The following is a 20,610-nucleotide window of genomic DNA, read 5'->3' on the forward strand; positions in this document are numbered from 1 at the left end:
AGAACTGTGTGCAGGTATATTGTGTACACATTCATACAGTATTAGGGTGATATAAAAACAATTCTCTTTTTTAAAATTTCCTGATGTTAAAATAGGAGTCAAATCTCTCCCATTTTGAGGCTAACTGCAACTTGAAGTAGGAGTGTGCTTTCCCCTTCCACCGAATTGGAAAGCAGTGTATATCAATGTGTATCCTGTCACATTTGCTGTGCAAGAACAGTGCAAATTTAAATGTGCACGATGATGTGTGTGTGTGTGTGTGTGTGTGTGTGTGTGTGTGTGTGTGTGTGTGTGTGTGTGTGTGTGTGTGTGTGTGTGTGTGTGTGTGTGTGTGTGTGTGAACTTTGTCATGTCATTGTGTGTGACTCATTACTGCAAAAAGGCTTGAATTAACTCCACAGCAAATACATCAAATAATTCAAATTTCATATGAACATTACATGAGATAGTAACTGTACATGAGATAGTAATAGTAATTATGCATGTGTACAATTTTCACAATACTAATATTAAATTGTTTGATTGTCACAAAAAAATAAATAGTGAAATAAAATACAAATGAAAAATTAGCCTCGGCTGGGTCAGTTGGCATTTCTTTGTGGAGTTTGAATGTTCTCCCCGTGTTCGCATGGTTTTCCTCCGGGTGCTCCAGTTTCCACCACAGTCTAAAGACATGCGCTATAAGAGAATTGAGTAGGCTAAATTGGCCATAGTGTATGTGTGTATGGGCGTTTCCCAGTGTTGGGCTGGGGCTGGAAGGGCATCCACTGCGTAAAACATATGCTGGATTAGTTGGCGGTTGATTCCGCTGTGGTGACACCAAATTCATAAAGGGACTAAGCCAAAATGAAAATGAATGAATGAATGAATGAAATGGAAAAAAAATTTATCCAGGGATTTGTCTCTCCACTAAATATCTGTTCGCCAAAAACTCTGAAACTTAAAAGCAGTTGTATAAAACTCGAAATATTTAACCATGCAAGGAGGGAAATCTCAGATGTGATTAAAAGTATCTTCATGCGTGTTCCAAAAATGAACAAATGTCATTTGGGTTTGACACGACATGAAGATGAGCCAATGATAACCCAATTTTCAGTTTAGGGTCAACTTTTTTCATACAAAGTATATAATTTTGCCAACACAATCTTATAACATTCTGATTTAATGTCTAATTTGTATGATTTCATTAATACATTTTAGTAGGGTTACTATTGGGGTTTGCTATGTGATCAAAATCATGTTTTTATGCGAACAAAATTCTTTGAATTCACATGTATTATCCATTTTTCTGGCAATATGTAAAATAGTTACTTTTCTCATGCACTGTAAAAAAATCCAACTTACAAATTGTTAACTCAGTTTAAAATTGTAAGTTAGGTGGACAATCAATTTATAGTTGAATTTACTCGTAACATGATTTAATTGCACATTTGGAACTATTTTTTCAATCAAAAGAAAAAATCCGTTGAGGAAACTTAGAATTTTGATTTCTTTATTTGAGCTTTTGCACTGTAAAAAAAAAAAAGCTGAGTTAAATTAAAATTTTAAAGCAACCGGCTGCAAAGAAATGTTGAGTTTATTAAGCTTCATTGGTTCAAGTTGTGCCAAATTATTTCAGAAAGTATTCTTGACTTAAAACAGCCATTTCAGTCAACTTTAAAAATTATTTTGGCGCGACTTCAACGACTGAAGCTTAATAAACTCAAAATTGATTTGCAGGCGGTAGCTTTAAAATTTTAAGTTAACTCAACTTTTTATTTTTACAGTGCGAGATCAGATTTTTTTCACCATTAAATGACAAGAAAACACACCCTAAAACATGGAATATGCTTTAAAAAAGCATGCCTGTTGCTGTGAAAATAACTGGTGAGGATTTGCTCAAAGAAACAAGATCCTCTCAGCATAAGCCAATAATTAACAACATGTTTAATGTCAGCACAGACACCCCATGAAGAAGCCCCCCGCTGAACGTAAGTCCCATTTTCAGATTGTTGCCAGGCAACTTGTACTGGCATATATTCTGTTATTTCAAGCATAAAAGGAGATTAAACAAGCTAAAACTTTTTTTTTTTAAGTCAAGACCCGCCCACTTTTGTCTTCAATGTCCTCAGCCAGAAGGAGAAACAGGCTGGCAGTAGAAGGTGCGGGACACTGTGTAGGTCAGGGATGCCACCTCATTTACAGTCTAGCGAGTGTGCGAGGACACGTCTCGTTAAGGGCCGAAGGATTCACTCATGCATGCTGCATAAGAGGATTCTGCCAGACTAGCGAGGGGGGAAAAGAAAGGACTCAAGAACCTTAGAGGACATATTCAACAGGCAGGAGAGGTGCTGAGGTGAATTAAAATCCAAAACAGAATGAAAGGATCAGGACCTGAAGGGAGAAAAGCAAAGGTGGAATGGCTCTTTCTTGTCCGTGGACTGCTAATTGATAAACATGTCACATATCCAGTCATCCATTCCTGAAATATGTTTAGTCTTGATTAATAGTTCGAAAAAATTAAAAGAAGGAGGAGGTCAAAAATGAAAATGCTGCCACCGTTTACTTAGCTCAATGTCTTTGCGAACATTTATGACCTTCTTTCTTCTATTAAGCAAAATAGTTGGATGTTTAGTGGAATGTTAATGCTGTTCTTTTTTCTCTCTTACTTGATTAACTATTATTACTATAAAGAATATTTTTAATGAAAGGAAGAACACACATTTCCAATAAATAAATTAACACCTACAGATTTTTTTTCTGTTATACCTTTTGATTGGAATATACCTAAAGACACCGACTTCAAACCCCACGATCGAGATTTGTGATTTTAGTCAAATCACATATACTTTTAACAGGATTTCTGCAGGTTTCACCAAGTCAAATTGAATACTTTAAGACCACCAAAAATGACATTTTAGACTTATATAGGGCTAAACACTAAGAACTTTTTCGATGGCCCTGTAGAAAAAAAAAATTAATTAAAAAAAAAAAAAAAAAAAAGTATATATATATATATATATATATATATATATATATATATATATATATATATATATTATTTTCACATGCCCCATCAAAAACTAACTCTAATTAATTATTTTTAGTTACTTATTTTAAATAATGTGTCAAAAACAAGCAAACCTTAGTTGTATACATACAACATTGTATACATTTTTAATCTAAAAAAACTGTTTAAAATTTTTAATAAACTAAATTTATTTGCATAAATTAAGGATAATTAAAACCTGTTTAAAATTACAAAGACAAAAAAGACAATATTTTACTGAATTTAAGACTTTTTAAGGCCTAAAAGCTTGCTTTTAAAATTTAAGACCCTGCGGACACCCTGTAACAAAATAAAATGTTTTGTGTATTCATTCATACGTCCTTATTCTAATTTACGACTCTAAGCAATATGATATTTTAAGCGAAAAACTGAGCTATAACTTTAAATAGTGACACCCACAGACGTCATCACCAAATATAAATCAGAGGTAAGATTTTCTCATACAGAGCCGTTGGCTAGAATTATGCATTATAGGCTTTACTTTATAGAGAGACATAACAGATAAACTGAGACTGCAGTTCAGTCAATTTTTATGCATAAATAGAGACAAAAGGCCGTTTACTCGCACACGCCTGTCAGAATCGGCAGGTTAGCGCAGAAGCTCCATTGAATATACTGGGGTAAAATAAAGGCTCATATTATAAAGACATGGCGGGGGAAATGTAATTTAACGCAGTGCTTCTTGTACAATCTGAGATCCACTTTATATTTGATATCACTCAGTCAGAAGAGATCCCTGGGTTTTAAAGAAAACAGACCTTAAACGCGCCGATTTTGCAATGACATTCAGTTCACCGGAAGCGGTTAACCCAGGTTACTGGCAAACTAAAAGTCTAATTAGCATGCTTCGGCATAAATCCTATGAATGACATCCCGCCATAAACATCATTCTCTCTTCATATAGCCATACATAGAGCCAAGACCACCTCACTCGGGCGATCTCAGATCAACTGATTTGGTACGGATCCGAGCGCGATTGCGAGTTTCACATATGCCAAATGAACTGCGCTAACCAGGGAAACGATTCATGTTCCAAAACAAAAGTCTAAGTTTGAAAGCACCCTAAGCCTCTGTGTTTTGTCTGTCTTTTGCTTCTGGATTATGTGATTATAGATAGGTTACTTCGTTCCTTGTCTAAGTATTTTCTGAGTTTTGCCTTGTTTTTACTTGTAAACTATGCATTGCCCATTATCAACTGGACTGCTAGTACTGTATGTATTTAATAAATCTGCACTTGCATCCTTCACCACTGGACTTGACCAAATTCGTGATGTAATTTTAACTGACATTGGTTTTCATGTTTAATACTATAAAGCTGCTTTCATTAAGAAAATCTACTGCATAAAGTGCTATAAACATGACTGGACTGCTGAACTGCAAACATCCACATTGCTATAATCAGACGCTTTCATAACTGCTGTCATATGTGTTTACTATAGTTTATTTTGTTATCGAAAACATTGCTTATCAGGCTTCCTAACAATATCCCACTGCAAGGCTATTTTGAATTTATTTTTACCCCCGAGCAGCATACAAACTAGTACATCAGGGCCTTTAAAAAGTCACACCCCTTGGCAAAGAGTCAAGCGTGAGCAAAAGGACACTGTCCCGCTGTCACCAGCTCAATAAGTTAGTTACTGTAATCAAGTTAATGTGTGGACTGAGCTGACTAATGAAGTTATACTGAGCGTCTGCTCCAGGGAACGAGGTGATATTTTCATCAGACAGTGACGCTTTTTACTCTCCTGGGGCAAAAGGCAACAGACACAACACTATTTGTTATCTGGGGCACTAATGACCACCCTGGGAAACTGTCTGCTGTGGGCTTACACACACACACACACAGACACACTTCTCAAGCTGCCTGAGAGCAAAGGTGAGCGGCTTGATGAGTAGAGGACTTTCACTGCTGAGAGCAAGGCTATTTCAGCGCTATTTCCGAAGGTTTGTTCCAAAGAACTGGTTGTATATAGGCACATGTCCATTTTTTCTATTATGTTTTATTAATAAGGGTGTGGGGCGAAGCAGTGGCGCAGTAGGTAGTGCTGTCGCCTCACAGCAAGAAGGTCGCTGGGTTGCTGGTTCGAGCCTCGGCTCAGTTGGTTTCTGTGTGGAGTTTGCATGTTCTCCCTGCGTTCGCGTGGGTTTCCTCCGGGTGCTCCGGTTTCCCCCACAGTCCAAAGACATGTGGTACAGGTGAATTAAGTAAGCTAAATTGTCCGTAGTGTATGAGAGTGTGTGTGTGAATGAGTGTGTGTGGATGTTTCCCAGAAATGGGTTGCGGCTGGAAGGGCATCCGCTGCGTAAAAACTTGCTCGATAAGTTGGCAGTTCATTCCGCTGTGGTGAGCCCAGAATAATAAAACTGGCTGTAGTTGAGTATGTGAATGATTGTGTATGAGTGTTTCCCAGTACTGGGTTGTGGCTGGAAAATCCGTTGCGTAAAACAAATGCCAGAATAGTTGGTGGTTCATTACGATGTGGCAACACCTGACAAATAAAGACTAAGCAGAAGGAAAATGAATGAATGAATGAATGAATGAATGAATGATGAGGGTGTGTATTGCAATTTTGTGGGTGCTGTTCAGTTTATTGCTGCTGTAATTGAGTCTTTAAACATAAAATAATTTAGAGCCTGTCACTTTTGAATGGTTCTCATTAACTGTGGTTGATCATGAATTACACAAATTAGTCTTGGTTTATTGAGACAGTCTGAATGAAATGTATATGAAAGAGAATCCAGTCAATCGCTGAGTTGATTTAGATTCAGAATAATGAACAAATCATTCAGGTTTTGTAAGCCAGTTCAATTGAATCACTTTTTAAAATCTGACTCTTTATGAATCAGTTAGTTGTTGCTCAGACAAATTCGGCCTGATTTGTAAATGAATCATTCAGACCACAATTTGTGGACTAGCGCATTCTGTACAATCCCTCTTGTAGATAATTTGATATATTTAAACACTCCAGTTTTTCACTCCAGTTTGAAATATGAAATTAATATAAAGGAATATAGAAAATACAACATGAAATAAAATTATGATAAATAAATAAATACAAAAATGTATTAAACTCTAAATATAGATACATGAATCGGGCTGTTGAAGTTGTGCTCAGACTGATTCTCTCTAATTTGTGAACCAGTTCAAATTAATATTTAAAAACAAAATTGGTGTCATGTGATTCAGTGAGCTGTTGACTCAAGATCGGTTCAGACAAATTCAGTCTAAATTGTGGATTTGATCTGTTAATCCCATTCAAGGATATATATGAATCCTTTTTGTGAACCAGTTCAATTCAATAATGTTAAAAAAACAAATAAATCAGAATCATTGAGCTATAGATTCTTATCAGACCGAATCAGATTTTTAAATAATCATTATGAGTTCAGTCTGCTCTGTGATTGAATCATTCAGTCTGGAATTTGTGAATATGTTCAAATGAATAATAAATAATTAAATAAACGAAAATTGGCGCCATGTGATTCAGTGAGCTGTTGACTCTAATCTGTTTCGACCTAATCAGTTTGATTTGTGGATTTGATTTGTTAATTCAAGCCAAGAGAAAAAGTTACATAATTCATATACGAATCAGTGAGCTGTCTTTTTAGTGAACCAGTTCAATTCAATTATTAAAAAATAAAGAAATCAGAATCAGTGAGTTATTGATTCAAGAACTGCTCAGACCGAATCAATATAAACAGAATTTTTAGGAATTTTTAGGAATTCAGTCTGATTTGTGAATGAATAATTCAGTCTGGGGACTAAGAACCGGTTCATCTGATTCACTCAAGAAAAAAAAAAGATAATTAGACCTAAAAAGAATAATTTGTTCCAAAAAAAAGTCACAAAATTCAGAAATGGGTCCCTCCACAGTCAAAAGACATAACATGCAGCTCTTCATCTGAAGATCTGTGAGCAAATCTCTTCCTTTAGACGGAGCCTCAAATAAATATTTATGAGCTAATAATGAAGAGATTAGGGGCTGCTCTGCTCGCTCAGTGTCTGTTCCAGGATTTGGTCTCTGAAATACTGCTTGAAATCCCTGGGCAGAACCTCTGGCGCCACTCAGGCTCAGTGGACCAGAACAAATCCACAGCACCACAGTCATGCCGTTATTCAGCATCCCGACGCTACGTGCGGGCAGAAATTCACCGCCAAAGATGCAGGCCTTCCAGTGTCTCCGTAAATCTGTTTGGGTTAATACCGTTACACAAAATAACCGCCTTAGCTGACCTATCCTCAATAAAAGAGATCTAAAAATCTCTCCTTACAGCAGGACCAGGAGGAAAATGCACACACTGTGGAGTCCCACTGAGCGCTGCTGGCAAGAATTGAATGTTTTTACTCAACACACAGACGAATCTTACGCCAAAACCTCTGAAGTTTGGTTACATTCATATGTCCTGAGGTCTGACTTATTGACTGGCTTTTGTAATAGGATTATGGCCCAGTTTGGAAGGGGACATGGAGAGGTGGATAAGTCCACATTCTTTAAAAGATAACTGAAAACCAGAACAGAGCCGCTGCTGGTTAACCTGACGTGAACCTGGTCCAGCTGTGCTTAACGCACCGTGCTAAAACACAACAAGGAAGTTAATGAAGGAAAACTAACCCGAGACATTCTTCAGCTCTAATTAAGAATGAAGAATTTTGGGGATAAGTGATCAAAAGAAGCAACCTTGTAACCTATCTTAACAAAAGTAAAAGTTCTTAGTCATATATTTTACTGAACTTTTATTGATTCTTGTGCATTTAAGAGACATTTAAAATTAATATTTGGATAGGCAAAATTTTGATCTCATTTTAAATTTTTTAAAATTTATTAATATATATAACTGTATATATGCATATACAGTTGCAGTCAGAATAATTAGTCAAAATAAGGCACTAAGCCATAATGAAAATGAATGAATGAACATACCAAAGCAAAACATAGCAAAGCCATGCAAATCATTATAAAATCAAATGAATAAATAAATGAACAAAATAAATAAATAGCAAACCAGAACATAGCAAACAAAACAAACAACCCTCAAGCCCCCTTTTTACCCTAGCCAGTAAAAACAGAACAATTTAGTTTGAGGTGTCGTGGGGACCAAAAAGAACCAAGCAAAAAAAAATTAAAAATACAAACAGTAATTAAAGCTAAGCAAAGCAAACCAGCAACAAAAAAATAAAAAGAAAAAAGAAAAAAAAGAAAAGAAAAGAAAAATGAAAAAAAAGTAAATAAAGGCAAAATAACAAAGTTAAACATATATAAATAAATAAATAAATAAATAAATAAATAAATAAATAAATAAATAAATAAATAAATAGCAAACAAAGACATACAACAGACAAAACAAACAACTCTCAAAAACAAAATAGCTTTGGTTGATGTGTTGTTGGGTACCAAAACACAAAATAAAAACAAACCAGTAAACCAAACAAACAAAACCTATAATCACAAAAAATAACAATAAACAAAATTAAAATAAATAAAATCTAATAAAATAAAAAACTGAAATAAAATGAAAACAAATAACAAAGCAATAAATAAGTAAATAAATAAATTGATAGCAAACCAAGACATACCAAACAAACACCCCTCATGAAATTAGCAAGTCAAAACAAAATAACTTCGGTTGGCGTTTTTTTAATGACCAAAAAATAAATAACTGAAACAAAGCAAAGCTGCAGCAAAACCCAAAACAAAACATAAAAACAAACCCTGAACACAAACAAAAAAGGCAACAAAAAGCACACAAGCCCCCAATCTGACAAAAATACAAACAAAATAACTGCTATTTTTTCTTCCCAAGTCTTTCAGATGCTCTCTTTCTGTCTAAATATGGTTCTTGGCCAGAATAAGCTGCGGTGTGGATCGAACTTCTGCCTACACAGCAAAATATGGGGACCCAAAACAACTCTATGGGTGTTAATTTCAACACTTTGAAAGTGTCTCATGGGGTCCACTCAAAACAGAGTTAAATCAACACTTTCAAAAGGGTTGGCACATTGACACCGAAGTAAGGGTTAATTTTAACTCTGGGCAGAGTTAAAAATGTAACTATATTTAACACCGCCTGGTAGTAATTTTTTTACTACAATATATTGTTATTTTATTCAACTCTCTTGAGTGTAAATATGGTAAAAAGGTAAAATAGACTGTAAATTACAAAAGAAAAAACATTTTATTTGAAAACATTCACCACTTCAACAATTCATTCAATTTTTAAAATGCAACAATGTCAAATATGCTTTAAATGTTTTATTAGTACAGACAGTATCAACAAAATATGTATGACCAGTGCTCAAAAAGGCTGTTTCAGTCCTTTGGTCCAAACTTGATGTTTCATCAGAGCAATTTGAAAGTTCAATATAGCGTCACTCATAGTTTTCTTCTGAACTCATAGTTTTCTTGTAAAATTACATTTTAAACAACTTGGTGTGCAAATCTTTCACTTCTGGTGTTTCCTTGGTCCTCCATATCAAACACAGCAGTTTAAATGAAGGTATAAATGCTGTAAACTTGTGTGAAAACAAACTGGAGCTAGGAAATCTCATCAAGCATGTCCTGTGAATGAAGTGCTTCCCGGCCACAGGATGACCTTTTTATCCATGACGATGTAGTAGCTGCTGATCGCTCGTCTGGTGGTTCCTGATGCACGGATATAGGGTGATGCTCATCTAAGAACTCTTCAAGACTCCAGCATGACTAAGAAAAATGTTTGAAAACAAATAGCAATCAAATTCTATGATATATTTAAAAGAACATTTAAAAGTAAATTAAACATTCACGAAATCTAAACTCACCTTTTGAAAATCTTCATGATGATCCACAACTTGACTCTCCCAGCTGTTTGAGGTGACAGGATATGGAAAAGTAGAAAAAACACATACATCACTGTTGGATCTCCAAAAACAATTAGGTTAACCACTATGACTAGAACTGGAAAAACAGGCAGCTGTCTGTCCAGAATCCTGAATTTAACACAACACTTGGAGCAAAATTTAGAGGATCTTAAAATCTTTTATATCATTTAGTGATGCTGACTTCCCCAAAATATTGGCCACAGTGTAAAAAATATTCATAAACTTCATAAACAACACTTTTCTGTAAGCGTGTGCGTGCGTGCGTGTGTGCGCGCGTTCATGTTTCTTTACCAGATTCAACTTGTTAGGCCCTTTCAGGTCCAGTATTGACGCCACCTTTACTGGAGTCTAGCAGATGTTTCAGGTCCAAATATAATCTAAAATATTAGGATAAGCAGAAGAGGAAAAGTGCAAAGCAAAGAGCAAAACATTATTTAAGTAACAGTTCACCCACAATACAAAACTTATCACCTTCATGTCATTTGTTATTCTCTAATGCTCTAATACCCTCTCAGCTTATTGTGAAACAAATACAGAACTTTATCAAACATACCTTCATTATTATCACCACATATGACCTAGAAGGTGTGCTTGGTCATTTCACCAACTCTGGAAATACACCATCTGTCTCTAATCAGCCACCGTCACAGGGTCTTGTGTTATTGTATAGAGAACTGTGGCTGTTAAAAAACAACAAAAAATTAGTATCTAACACATATGCATAACCTTCAGATAAAAGGAGAGATATCTTTTGATTCAGATGTTGATTATTGATAATAAATCTACAAATCAAACCTGTATCATCATTAGGCTGCTCAAATATGAATCAGTTGATTAATTTTACAGACAGGTGGCTGTTTACAACGCACTAAATTGTCTTTAATAAAAAGGAAATGTTGTGTACAGTACATGCTAAGTTTAGCCTATAGTTTTAAGCACAATATCATGCGGGAGAAAAAGCTTGACTAAGATGTTCCTGACTACATAAATAGCCTAACTTACTAACGTTAAACATCCCGAGTTGGGAAAAGTCATTTTCGGGGGATAAAGAGTTGATTTGCGGGAGGTAGCGGGAGAGATGAGAACCTGAAGAGCAATGAGATGAGTTGCGCGCGACGTACCTGAAGAGCGGTGGGGGTGACTTGCGCGCGACGTACCTGAAGAGCTGGGAGAGATGCGGTGGAGAGGGGTGTGCAAAGTGTTTAATGACCGGGCGGGAGACGCGCGATTTCCGGGAGATTATCATTCATTTGCGGGCATCTACTTGGGCATCTGGGAGTCTCTGTGCATTTGCGGGATAACGTTAAAGTTAGTCCCGCAACTTCCGGGAGACTTCTGTAACCTTAAATGTCTGAGAAAGTGCAAACGCGGTCATTTAAAGACATTAATGTTAACATTCCGACTTTAATGGTTGTCAACACTTAATATTATTCAAGCGTACGTTATCACGCGAGTCTTTGGACTAACGGTATATGGACGGCCACGAATGAACCAGTTTAAAAGGACCGCGGTGTTTAAAAAAACTAAATTAACGTATACGAATAACAAAAAAATCATATGTTTTAGTCAGGAAGCCTTTTACAAGTAAGCATATGTTAATTTACTCACCAGATATGTTTTAGAAACTCTCCAGAGCGTATGGAAACCGTCCTGTGTTGCCGTTAGCATCCGGGCAGAGTAGGCTAGGCTGCTCCGGGGATTCCCTCGCTAGTTTGCTTCGAATTAAAGGAGAAGTGTCGATTTTATTTTACAGATGGGTAACAACGCACAAAATGGCATTAAGCGTGACAGAAATGTGTTGAACATGTACATTTGATGTTTTTATGCACTATGTACGCGTGAGCATATATAAAAACATTCTTGAAAAGAAGTGAATATGCAGTTAAGCTAGATACACAAACGACCATGAATGAACCGCAGAAGATTAAAATTGTCACTCCATTCTAAAGTTATTAACTTAACAATATGTTTACAACTGTATTTCCTTAGAGAAAGTCAGTAAAATACCAACATTTAGGTAGTTTGACTCACCAGTTGCTGTTCTAAACCTCAGATGGAAAATGGCGTCTGGAAAATTCTTCAGTGACTGGGGCTGCATGAATTCCCGGATGTTGGAAATAACACCACCAAGTGTAGAAAAGTTAACTCCTTGATTTCGCACTGAATAAAATCAATTCTAACTCTTATTATATTCATTTATCAAAATCTAACTCTTTAACGTCAACACTTTACTCTGAAATGCTTCAACACCGAGAATTTAACTCAGATGAATTTGCTGTGTACACAAGACTAATACGAAACTTATTTGGCTTGAGGAACAAGTGGAACTAAACAATCTTAGCCTCATTTCATGCAGCAGTGCACATAAATCCACACCGAGCGAGTGCAAGAGCGAGATCAGAATGAGAGATGCTGAAAGCGTTATCCTTGTGCGCTGCGATGAATAAAAAAGCTTGCACGGAGTCACTGAAACCACTGTCAACGCCGCTTTGTTCTGTTCCTACTCAGTGTCACATGACGGCATTTCATTGCACCTACGTCCACTAATACCAATATTAGCCACTCATCTCTTTCCAAAGCCTTTTCCCTTCGCCTCCCTCATCCACCTACATCTCATGCCGGTTTAATCCCTGCTTAAACCATTTCCCAATTAGCCAGTCTGGCCAGCTATAATGGATCCACGCAGAAACAAAAGCGGTTCACAATGCCAGTAAAAACAACAAAGATATCACAGTCTTCACTCCATGCAATATAGTGCAATATATCAGTAAACAGCAAAACAAATTCTTCAAAGCGCTGCACTGTTTTGAACATTGTAGAAGACTGTTACGCTGAGACAATCTGAGAATGCGGGACAAAGCAGTTCTACTTGGAACCTTAACTTGCAGTGGTGTTTATATTAATCGTAAAATCATACGTAAAATCACAAATAAAACAAATCAAATTAAGCATAAAAATAAGATAAAGCAAAATAAAAAATTAAACAATTTATTCTATTAAATAAATAGATAATATTTCACATTCAAACTAACAAAAATTCTATATAAAATAACCTAAAATGACTGCTGATAATAATAATAATAATAATAATAATAATAATAATTATTATTATTATTATTATTATTATTATTATTATTATTATTATTATTATTATTATTATTATATACAATCAATTAAGAAAATTCAATTTATCAATTTATTCATTCATTTTCTTTCGACTTAGTCCCTTTATTAGTCTGGGGTCGCCACAGCGGAATAAACCATCAACTTAAACAGCATGTTTTATGCAGCGGATGCCCTTCCAGCTGCAACCCATTACTGGGAAACATCCATACACACTCAATCACACTCATACACAACGGACAATTTAGCCAATTCACCTGTACTACATGTCTTTAAACTGTGGTTGACACCGGAGCACCCGGAGAAAACCAATGCGAACATGGGGAGAACATGCAAACTCCACACAGAAACGCCAACTGGCATAGCCGAGGCTCGAACCAGTGACCTTCTAGCTGTGAGGTGACAGCACTACCTACTGCGCCACTGTGTCGCCCAAATTAAATTCAATTCAATTTAAATTAAATATTAAATAACAGCACATAAAAAAATCTCAATTGAACATTAAACATAAAACAAAAACAAAAGAAGATTTACATATATTTAAATTTGATTCAAATATAAATGCTCTCGCTGTTGAAGGTCCAACCAAATGATGTCAAGTGATTTTTAAAAAATTTAAATCAGTCAATGTGAAAATATTTTTAAATTAAATTAAAACTTCATTATAAACTGTCAATAATAATTGTTATAATGCATTCATTATATTATTCACTATAAATAAAATAAACATTACATAGTAAAACTTCACATTCAAACTAATTAGGATTCAATATAAAACTAAGTAATAATAATAATAATAATAATAATAATATAGAACATAACCGATAAACGGTCAATAATAATAGAAATAATAAATGCATTCATTATATTATTCATAATAAATAAAATAACATTACACATTAAAACTTCACATTCAAACTAAGATTCAATATAAAACAAAGTAATGATAATAATAATACTATAGAACATAACTGATAAACTGTCAATAATAATAGAAATAACTAATGCATTCATTATATCATTTATTATAAATAAAATAACAACATTACACGTTAAAACTTCACATTCAAACTAATTAAGATTCAATACAAAAACAAAGTAATAATAATGATGATGATGATGATGATGATGATGAGGATGATAATGACAAAATGCAACATAATTGATAAACTGTCAATAACAATTGTGATAATTAATACATTCATTATATCATTCGTTCTAAATAAAATAACATTACATACTATAATTTCACATTCAAACTAACTAAGATTCGATATAAAACTTAAAATAGTAATAATAATAATGATTATATGGAACATAAATAATAAACTTTCAATATTAATAGTAATAATTAATACATTCATTATATCACTTATTATAATAAAATAAAAAATTATAAAATAGTCAGCACGATAATATAAGCTGCGCATGCTCCTGGCATCCCGAGTTTGAACCCCGGCTTGTCGACCTTTCCTGGTCCTACATCCTCTCTCTCTCCCACCTAACTTCCACTTAACCCACTGTCCTGTCAAATAAAAGCAAATGCTAAAAATAAATATTTAAAAAATATATAAATAAATAAAATCAAATAAGTCAAAATCAAATTCAAGCACTTAGATCCTGCAGAGCAATTCACGTCTAATGAAAATGTGACAATATCACATACTCTGGCCAAAAAACAACGCCCTCAAAAGAAGACATGCAACACTGCAACTGAAGACACTTCATCTCCAGGCACAATGGCAATCCTCCAGACACACCGATGGGAACCGTTTTTAAGCTCAGCTGTCTTTTTGTCCTCTGTATGCCTGTTTACTTCCAAGTAAAAATCCAAAACAACATGCGTGCAGATTTGCCCTGAAATTTTCCGCTGTGTAAATCGTTTGCTGTTTAAATACAATCTACAAGAATTCTAAAAAAATTCTAACCCCCAAATATATATATTTTTTGCTCTGTGTGTAAGAGACAGACGGTGATAAAACAAGATAAAACACACAAAAAAAAAACAGCAGTTTTATCACTTAAGACACCAAAAGCTTTCCATCCATTGATCTAGAAGTGCTCCAGGCGAGATTTATTCTCTTTCACATGTTAAATGGAGCTAAAGGCTCTGTCCAACTAGCTTTGAGCTAACAGCGTTAGCACTGCCGTCAAGAGAAATCAAGAATAAAGGACTGAATTCCTTCTGTCAGACAGCCCTCAATGCTGATCTGTATCTCGAAGCTGAGAGGATGAGGATTTCCATGGAAAAATCAGACAGATAGGAGGAGACAGCAAGGAATGGAAAAAAAAACTGAGACAAAATGCTGTGGAAATCTTGGAGGATCCCCAAAATCATGAGACGAGGCCCAGACTGTGAACGATGTTTGTACAATAAACAGAAATATAAACAGTTAAAGAGGTGGTTCTATACGGTACCATATTTTAAACTTTAGTTAATGTGTGAACATAAACAACATGTCTGAATGTAATTCGCTCAAAGTTCAATTCAAAAAGAGACATTGGCTTTTACAGTTAGCTTAGCAAAGCCTACAGCAAATTAAGTTTGCAGACTACACAAAAAATACATCTGGGTCAGTGAGATCATAAACCCTTCAGGTTACGCGCATTCACGATGCGCATACACCCCACACAGCAAAGGGGCGTGGCCAGAGGCGATGTAATGTTACAGTAGAGAAAACTAAAAAACTGTCCTAATGCTGCTATTTCCACAGAGCTTCTTCTGTTTCTGTATCTTGGCTTCCAAAAGACGCGACACAAAGAGAGAAGTGCTCACAGTTTAATTTTAATTATGTTTCAGAGAATTATAAAAAAAAAAAGATATAGCGCTAGCATTTGACAAAGGAGGGCTTTCATAATCTCTGCCAGTTGAGTGCTGGATTCGGCTGAAAACTCCTCAAAGGAGCAGCACCAACAAGCAAAAGCTGTGGTGGAGCCAATCTGCGAATCACAGCACATAATGTTATCTGACCAATCAGAGCTTCTTGAGGTTAGGCCTTTCTGAGGAACTAGGAAATATGTAATTTTCATGTTAACAGAGTAGCTGAATATAATCAAAGTAAGATATATTAAAAAATACTGTTTCTATAAATGAAGCATGAGCACACATTGCTTGGCATCTTATAAACACAACCAAGCCTTAATATTACACTTTGGACCACCCCTTCAAAAACAATGATTAATTGTTTGAATATTAATATAAATTTATTAACTGCTGTACTAATAAAAAATAAAAATATCTTAAAATAAATTATAATAATACATATACATATATATATATATATATATATACATATATATATATATATATATATATATATATATATATATATATATATATATATATATATATACACACACACACACACACACACACACACATACATATATATATATATATAAAATCACAATGATAATAATTATTACTGTTTTTAATAAGAATGTGTAACAAACATTTGTGTTGATCTCAAAACTATAATATAATTTAATAATATAAATATAAGGGCGAGGCAGTGGTGCAGTAGGTAGTGCTGTCACCTCACAGCAAGAAGGTCGCTGGGTCGTACCTTGGCTCAGTTGGCGTTTCTGTGTGGAGTTTGCATGTTCTCCCTGCCTTCACGTGGGTTTCCTCCGGGTGCTCCGGTTTCCCCCACAGACCAAAGACATGCGGTACAGGTGAATTGGTAGGCTAAATTGGCCATAGTGTATCAGTGTGTATGTGTGTGTGGATGTTTCACAGAGATGGGTTGCGGCTGGAAGGGCATCCGCTGCGTAAAAACTAGCTGGATAAGTTGGCGGTTCATTCCGCTGTGGCGACCCCGGATTAATAAGTCGACAAGAAAATGAATGAATGAATGAATATAAATTTAATATTATTATTATCATTATGTTGTTATATAATTATTGTTGTTGTTATTTATAATATTTTTTGTATTTATAAAATTTGTAATGTTAACATATTTGTATTTATCTTTAAACTTCATAATACAAATAAACATAGCAATATAGTAATAATTATAACAATAACAATAATACAATAATAGGTGACGCAGTGGCGCAGTAGGTAGTGCTGTCGCCTCACAGCAAGCAGGTCGCTGGTTCGAGCCTCGGCTGGGTCAGTTAGCTTTTCTGTGTTTTTTCTGTGTTTTCTGAGTTTGGATGTTCTCCCTGCGTTACTGTGGGTTTATTGTTATTATATAGTATTTTTCTATTATTATTAGTTCTGGGATCCATACAAAGATGTTTATATCACATTTTTTTCATAAAAATTATTATTTAAACTTTAAACTTTATTTTATATATATATATATATATATATATATATATATATATATATATATATATATATATATATATATAGTTTAAAAATAAATGCAAATATGTTTACATTACAAATTTCTTAACTACAAAAAACTATTATTTTATTAACTATGTTATTATTATTTTTATTATTTTTATTATTACTATTATTGTTATTGAGTTTAACACAAAGATGCTTATATTACACACTGTTATATAAAATAATAATAATCATCATCATTATTATTATTATTACTATTATTATTATTATTATTATTATTATTGTTGTTATTATTATTATTATTATTATTATTATTATTATTATTAACTATATCACTATAACTAAATTAGCATCATTAGTACTTTATCCACTTATTTGTTAATATCAACATTTAATAATATATTAATAATAACAATAATATTATTTTAATATTATTACTTTTTATATAAAATAATAATATATTATTATTATACATTGCTATTGCTGATACTGCAAACAACCTTAGTTTTTTTTTTCAATCTCTGTCTGTCTCTAATAACAATTAATGAGTCGGACACACTTCCAGCAGCGTCTGCCACAGAGTTCTCACATAGTGAAGAGTGAAGGCGTTCAGGATTCAAGACGAGACAAACAGCGTCCCACAAGACCAACACAAACTCCAGTGAGCTTTACTCCAGCGCATACATATGCATTATGGATGTCAACCGAGGGCTGCATGCTGATTTCAGCACAGCCTCAGAGAATATGAAGGGCAAAGTGAGAGAAAGAAAACACCGAAGACAGACAGACAGAGATGGAGAGCAGATGAGGAAGTGCCGAGAGGAAGAAACACTTCATCTGAACTGATCTGATCCTGATCTGGGAACAGAGTCCAGAGACCTGAGGGACACGAGTGGGAGAAAAAGAAAAAGAAGACGATGACTGGAGGAAGTGATAAGCTGTGGTCAGCAGTCGATCAATAACGCTTCACTATCTGTTCTCCAGCAAACACCTGAACCTGAGTCTGAACTGCTCATCTGTCATTCAGCTCAGTTCATTCAAAGTTGATTTCTATTGTGCTAGTCATGATAGGGCCCACTGAATCCTGTTTTTTTCTTTTTTAATTCTGTTTGTTTTTATTTATTTTTTGTTTTGTTAATTATTAACAGATTTTTCTTTTACATGCATTTAAATTAAAATACAATCAAATAATCAGAAAGCATTTAGTTATTTATTTATTAACTAATTTTGCTTTTTTCCAAAACTCCATTTTAATATATATTTTGTAAAAATTACATTTATTAATCAGAATTAACTTGCTTGTTTGTTTACATATTTGTTTAGTTACTGATTTTTCTTTTTTTTCTAGACTCTATTTTGATGCACATTTAGTGAAAATACAATTTATTAATAATTTATTTATAATAATTGTATTATGTTTTACAGTTAGTTAGTTAGTTAGTTAGTTAGTTAGTTAGTTAGTTAGTTAGTTAGTTAGTTAGTTAGTTAGTTAGTTTGTTAGTTAGTCTTTTTCCTACACTTTATTTTAATATTATTTTAGTGGACAATTTATTAATCAAAATCCATTTTTTTTTTTTTTATTTACAGACTTTTTCTAGACTCATTTTAATATACATTTGCTGAAAATACAATTTTAGTACTGAAAATGCATATTAGTTAGTTAGTTAGTTAGTTAGTTAGTTAGTTAGTTAGTTAGTTAGTTAGTTAGTTAGTTAGTTAGTTAGTTAGTTAGTTAGTTAGTTAGTTAGTTAGTTAGTTAGTTAGTTTCTAGACTCAATTTTAATATACATTTACTGAAAATATAATGTATTATAAAAATGCATTCATTCATTAATTATTTATTTGTTTATTTATGTGATTTTTTCTAGACTCAATTTTAATATACAATTACTGAAAATACAATTAGTAATAAAAAATACATTCATTCATTCTATTTAATTTAATTTAATTTAATTTAATTTAATTTAATTTAATTTTCGGCTTAGTCCCTTTATTAATCATTGGTTGCCACAGCGGCATGAACCGTCAACTTTACAGCATATGTTTTACACAGCGGGTGCCTTTTTAGCTGCAACCCAACACTGGGAAATTATTTTACTATTTTATTTATTTGTTTATTTGGTTTATTTATTTATTTAGTTCGTTAACTCAATTTTAATGTATATTTACTGAAAATATAATGTATTAATAAAAATGCATTTATTCATTATTTGTTTGTTTATTTATTTATTTATTTAGTGATTTTTTTTCTAGACTCAATTTTAATATACAATTACTGAAAATACAATTTAGTAAAAAAAAATGCGTTGATTCGTTCTATCATTATTTTATTTTTATTTTTTTATTCATTCATTTTCTTTTCGGCTTAATCTCTTTATTAATCAGGGGTCGTCACAGCAGAATGAACCGTCAACTTATCCAGCATATGTTTTACACAGCGGGTGCCCATCCAGCTGCAACCCAGCACTGGGAAATTATTTTATTAGTTAGTTAGTTAGTTAGTTAGTTAGTTAGTTAGTTAGTTAGTTAGTTAGTTAGTTAGTTAGTTAGTCTCAATTTCTAGACTCAATTTTAATACGCATTTAATGAAAAAAGTACTTATCAAAATGCATTTCCACATAACTGAAATACTGAAACATACTAATTAACAACAATTTATAACAAATTAACATAATAAAAGTTTTAGAAACCCTATAAAAACTGACAATTTCTTAAATCGATAGATTACATAAAAAAAATTAAAACTCCTCACCATTTACACTGTCAAGAGATTCTAAATGTCTGAACTATCTTATTTTGACAAAATAAGATATTCAGAAGAATGTTGGAAACAAGCAGCCATTGACATAGTAGGAACAAAATATATACTTTGGAAGTCAATGGCTGTTTTTCTTAGCAATTGTCAGTATATCTTACAGAAGAAGAAAGAAATTCATAACTCATAAAGGTTTTGAACAAGTGGAGGGTGAGTAAATGATGGCAGAATTTAGATTTTTAGGTAAACCATACCTTTAAACGGTAAACCAAAATTAAAAGTGACCTATTATGTAAAGATGAGTTTTATATGGAAGTTAAACACAGTTATGTGGCAACAGTCTGTAAATCTAACCAGCTTCTAAAGGTAAAAATATATATATATTTTTTTTATAATCGTACTTAATAAAACCAGTCTGCAGAAACACTTTGATTGACATTCTCCCTTTATACGTGTCATCAGAAGGGAGATATCCCACCTATTAAAGATGAGATGAATCTGCCACTATGCTGACACATTGGCATTTG

The 20,610-nt window shown here is 33.6% G+C and overlaps 1 protein-coding gene and 1 long non-coding RNA gene across 17 annotated transcripts in view; both read right to left on the bottom strand.

Annotated features, from left to right (window-relative positions):
• Positions 1-20,610, bottom strand: part of ptprub (protein tyrosine phosphatase receptor type Ub) — a 454,717-nt gene that overhangs the window by 402,420 nt on the left and 31,687 nt on the right.
• On the bottom strand, positions 9,201-12,187 carry LOC147840353 (uncharacterized). Its single transcript, XR_015511680.1, has 6 exons — positions 11,937-12,187; positions 11,514-11,620; positions 10,459-10,585; positions 10,197-10,282; positions 9,846-9,888; positions 9,201-9,747 (listed from the first exon to the last, which is right to left on the bottom strand). It is a non-coding gene; the product is annotated as an uncharacterized LOC147840353 (long non-coding RNA).

The sequence above is a fragment of the Danio rerio genome, chromosome 16, assembly GCF_052040795.2.
Source record: "Danio rerio strain M-AB ecotype USA chromosome 16, GRCz13ab, whole genome shotgun sequence".
Taxonomy (NCBI): domain Eukaryota; kingdom Metazoa; phylum Chordata; class Actinopteri; order Cypriniformes; family Danionidae; genus Danio; species Danio rerio.